Consider the following 6,000-nt stretch of genomic DNA (forward strand, 5'->3'; position numbering starts at 1 on the left):
TCTCCCTGAGCATCTTGTAGGGGAGCAGATATTCACCCGTCTTGCAGTGAAAGACCTAATGGTCCTCACAGGCGTCTCCAAGTCATGACTTGCGTTAATCTCTTCTCCCTCCTTTTGGAATCCCATCTCTCCCGTTATCAACTAAACTAATATACAATTTGCACCAACTTCCCTCCCTGTCCCTGTAGCTATAGGAGAAGGCCACACTCAGGGAGTTTCTGAATGAGAACCTGATCCATCCAAGCATGGGATTTCTTGTTGATCTCTTGTTTTTCTGTAATAGTGATCATTTGCTATCTGGTGTTGATGTGGAATTCAGATGTATGGTATTTTGTTTTTTGTTGATGTGGAATTAAGATATATATCGTGTACACTATAATTTTAGTGATATTTAATGTCTAGTGTCTAGTACTGTATAAATTGATTATATAAGAACTAGACAGTGAGTATCACTAAAATTATACGGTACGCGGTAAATATCTGAATTCCACATCAACAAAAAACAAAGTACCATACATCTAAATTCCACATCAACATAGCAAATGATCACTATTACAGAAAAACAAGAGATCAACAAAAAATCCCATGCTTGGATGGACCGGGTTCTGATTCAGAAGCTCCCTAAGTCTGGCCTTCTCCTGTAGCAGGGACAGGGAGGGAAGTTGGTGCAAATTGTATCTGGGTTTAGTTAATAACGGGAGATATGGGATTCCACAAAAGAGGGAGAAGAGATTAATGCAAGCCATGACTTGCAGCCGGTGAGGACCATTAGGTCTTTCACCGGAAGACGGGTGAATATCTGCTCCCTACAAGATGCTCAGGGAGAGATTGCTCAGAGAGGTCATGATTTGCAAAGATAAATTTCAGGAATGAGAGATATAACACTGGAGATGAGAAGAGAGCATTCTGGAGCGCGGCTCTTTGCTCCAGATGTATTATACATATATATACAAGAAGCTTGCTAGGTTAATTAAGCTAGGCCCAAAGTCCAAGCTACTCATTTGGCCCAAACTAAATTTCTAACTGTATTTTTATTTTTTTGGAACATGCCAGGCAAGTCTATTAAAAAAGTATTTATTTGTTTACCTTAGTGTATAAATTTTTTTTATTTAAAATACTTAAATTGTTTCTTTTATATTATAATTAATATTTAATAAAAAAATGTATACCTTACTAAGATTATAAAAACTCCTTTAATATTAGCTAAGTCGCTAAATTACTTAATGTGTAAAGCATTTTGATTATATATCTTATTAAATTATTTATTTGACCTTTTAGCGTATTTTATTTTTCGAACATGCCCAAAAAGTCTATTCAAAATATTTATTTGTGTATCGTATAATTTTAGTGATACTTACTGTCTAGTGTATAAATTGATTAATTAATTTATGTACTTATTTTTAAGGTGAAACAATAATTTTGTAAACATTCGGTTGACGTTCCAATTCCTATTTCAAATCTAGAAATTCATAAAGAAGTTTCCAACATAATTCGACAAGTCGATAATGATTTGTTGGTATAGGTAAAATTAGTATAAATACTTGACCATGTAACTAAACTAAACAATTTTTCCCATTATGAACTAAACATCTAAATCAAATAACAACATAACCAGATTAGTAATAACTAAAGTGACATTAGTACTAATATTAAAAGCTATAAATTAACAATAAAACCAAAACACTAAATTTTTTTAGCCATAAACAATTAATAAAGGGTCAAATATATAATTTAATAAGATATGTTTTGGAAATACTTTACAAATTAAGTAATTTAGTGACTTAATTAATACTAAAGGATTTTTTATAATTTCCATGAGGTATAATGTTTTTTTAATAAATATTAATAATATAAAATAGATATTTTAGGAATTTTTAAATAATAAAACTTTATGCATTTAAATACTTTAAATAGACTTGTTGGTTATGTTCCAAAAATAAAAATACAATTAGAAGTTTAGTTTAGGCCAAATGAGTAATTTTGTTGAACGTCCATCTTTTGTTGAATCCCATCTCTCCCGTTATCACCTAAACCCAGACAACCACTTGCTTATGCTCCACCCTTCTTTCCATACAAAAATCCTCATTTCACCTATCAACTTCTCCGGAGATCCACACATTTCTATATTTCCAATTCCAGCATCTGGAACCCAGATTGATGCAAGTGAGTCGCGAAATTTTCGTGATTCCATGGAAACGTTGGTGGGCTCAGTTAATGGGCTGGTATGTTTCTATAGACCAGTACCTGCTACTGTTGTTATTTGGAACCCTGCTACTCGGAGATATAAGGACATCAGGGTTCCCAATTTTAATATTAAGCCGTTGCTGAGGATCTATGTTGGTTTCGGGTTCAACTGTATGTTGCTGACAATTATAAGATTGTGTGCATCTATGAACTAAACTATTTATGGGTGAAAGTTAATGTTCAAAGTTAAATCCGGATGTTTCACGGGCTGGAGTATGTGATGAATGAAACTACTAGAACCTCCGTTATGGCGCTAGGTGATGCTGTTGCTGAAGCCGTTTTTTCACCTGGGGCTGAAGCAAATCAGATGATTAATGTGTATACCTTTGAGGAAAATTCTGGTGTTTGGAATTATTTGGGTTGCGGAGGCAGCCTTTAAGTTTCATGTGCTATTATAAGAATGGCAAAATAATTTTTACAACGGACATCGTAAAAAGTTGTTCTTCTATAACTTGACAAGTAGAGAAGCTAAGAATATTATGGTCGCAGAAGATGGCGAAATGCATTCAATGCCAATCAGTTATATTGAGAGTCTTGCTTTTGTTGAAGGTATGGTGCGTGTTCCTGAAGAAGCTGCAACAGAAGAGAGGCAGCTGGAGACTGTCTTCCCCACAACTGAAAGGGATTCCAACTTGTTAAATAATGCCACATCTTAATATATAGGTCAAAGTTCTATTTTAAATGGTTTATATCTGTTAAAGTTAATATATGTGGTAGTTGAAAGCAGTTTCACATACATGTATATAGATACTAAATGAGTGCACAAAAATATGAAAACATTAGTTTAATCATATTATAATATAAAATAAATCTTCATTTTCAAAGCCCTTGATTAGCGGGCACAAATACTAGTCTTAATATATAGGTTAAAGTTCTATTTTAAATGGTTTATATCTGTTAAAGTTAATATATGTGGTAGTTGAAAGCAGTTTCACATACATGTATATAGATACACACTTATATTGATTTTCCCCATAGTTAATACTCCCTCCGTCCCAAATTAACTGTCTTATTTGACTTTTTCATGGTCAATTTGACTCAACTTTGACTGAAAAATATGTATATTAAATAATTAAATAAAATTATGAAAAATATATCATTGAAAAGATTATCAAATCTATTTTAAAATGTATTTTTCAGTTTTGTAAAATAGTAAAAGAATAATTTTTAATTTGCAGTCAAAGTTGGGTCAAATTGACCACCAAAAAGTCAAACAAGACAGTTAATTTGGGACGGAGGGAGTATTTAATGTCATATCAAGTGTTTGTTTATATGTGTGTGTGTATATATATAAATATGTTTTCATTGTTCTAATTTCTAATGGCTATGTTGTTGAGGGTGTCATCTCTACTGATGTAACATCCAAAAATACCAACTAAAGAATTTTGTGCCCTTGTTGTATGATGTCGATAACTTGAAATTGTTTCTTGAAGCTGGAATGCTGCCTGGGATATTCTACAATCTTAGAAGATATTCACTGATGCTCTGTCGTCCACAATTAAAGCATCAAAGGAAGTTCTGGTGGCAGGTTTTTGGGGTGAGTATGTTTGCACATGTTGTTCTAATTTAGAACTCATTCATCTGATAGTTGTGAGGGGAGTATATAAGTAGTTTTATTGTGCGAATTTGATCTTCATCACATGTTCTTAAGACTTATACGACATAGATCGCACGCCCCTCTTTTGTGATTATAATTATTTTGTTGAATTTTTAAAATTTAAGGAGTGAAAAGAGAAAATAGACGATAGTGGTTGGAAAAGTAGAGGAATATTTAAATAATTTGGTACAAAATTATCACACACTATAACTCCATTACAAAAATAATTATAATTGAGGTATACAAATAATTGTTCAAATACAAACCAAAATGAAAACTAAAAACTAATTCAAATTCTTAGCCGTATCTAATAAAATGGTCATCTAAAAATCACCACACCTTATTAAACCATTTCGCATAATCATATGTGGTTTCTAATGAAATGGTCAATGAGGTGTGGCATTGAAATTGATTTCATATTTTCATTGTGTTTCAGTAGATAAGTCTATATATAGGGCATATATTTGAAAATATTGGTTGATAGTCAACGTGAATAAAACATCTTTATACACTTTAAATCAACTTGTATATCTTATTTGTTATGATACTACCATGTTACTGATTAATTTTTTCGAAGACTTAATTCTTTGTTATTATTTGATTAATTTGAGTTTACATCATGTATATAATTGATATTATTATTACCTCTTATATATACGACTTCATATTATGATTTATAGTGGGAACATGGGAATCAATGCTTATTGTGTCCCATATTTCTTATATGGGCATGGGCAGGGTCATGGCACGAGTTCATATTGCTTTAAGGACAGGTAAAATTATTGAAAAAGATTATCAAGAAAATATGGGACACATAAAAATTTGTTTACAGGGAGGGACGGGACGAGTTTGTGATTCAAAATTCAAATCTTATTAAAGACCTATTTTAGTTTAAAGGGTCTTTGTACTGTGTAGCCATGAGCATACACTTACAATTACTTTTTATTTCATTAGGTGATTTTTATTGGTGAAAATTTTTGTGCATGTAAGAGGCTATATTATTAGTGAGATTGAAGCCAACAAATCGGTCAACTAACTAAAAAATTGTTGTTAGTGTGTGTTCATGGACACACTAGATAATCTGTAATTTAAAATATAGTTTATTATTTTATATATTTTAGTTTCAAATACAATTGTGAGTTTCTTTCTTCTTTTTTTGGAATATAATTGTGAGTTTCTAATATCTTAGAAGTCTATTATTTCATACAAATTATATTCATGAAATCTCAATATTGTAAAATCACAATATTAAATTTTGATCATACATATATTCAGCTGGCTTCTAATTTTGAGTGAGGGAGTACTCCGTAACAAGAGGTCTAATATGTAAAAAGTCAACCCCTAGTCAAGAATAATTTATTATTAATTATTTGCTTAATATGTATGCTTTCAAATCATATATATATATATATATATATATATATAATTGATATTAATACTATATATCTATATCATGTGTTGGAGTTATGGTATCCCAAATCCATACGATATCATATAATGATTATAGTGAAGAATATGAGAAGCCGTGCTTATGGTGTCTCATGTTTATTATATGGATCATATCGCGAAGTTAATATTGCTCTACGAAGAGATAAGACTATTGAAAAAATTATCGTAAAAATACGGGACAAATAAATAATTTGTTTGCACGGAGCGATGAGCTAGTTTGTAATTTAAAATTCAAACCTTAATAAAAAAAAATAGACTTAATTGCAGTAAGATGGACTCAATTATAATTTTTTTGCACAAAAATACTTGAGTTTTAATAATAGGCAGCCGCATGGCTCACTTTTGAAATTTTTAGCACCCTATTGCATTCCGTTAATTATTACTAACAGACGTTAAAATTGGAGGGGTAAAACTGGGACAAATTGTCATATACTACTCTACGTCCACACATATTTATACACGATTTTCTTTCTGTGAGAGAGAGGGGAAGGAAGAGGGCGGGTGAGAAGGGGAGCTACAAAAATGATTGATAAGCTTGTGGCGTTCTATAGTTGGTTTAATCTGGGGTTGTTCTGTTGGCTCGACTGAGTCGGGACTTGGGATGGAGTAGTATGTTTAATAAATGCTTACGAAATTTTCGCTGGTATGTTCTGGGTTGGTGGTCAGAGTCTAATAATGTTTATGCTTTGCTTCATTTCTGTTACTTGTTT

This window comes from Daucus carota, chromosome 1 (assembly GCF_001625215.2).
Source record: "Daucus carota subsp. sativus chromosome 1, DH1 v3.0, whole genome shotgun sequence".
Taxonomy (NCBI): domain Eukaryota; kingdom Viridiplantae; phylum Streptophyta; class Magnoliopsida; order Apiales; family Apiaceae; genus Daucus; species Daucus carota.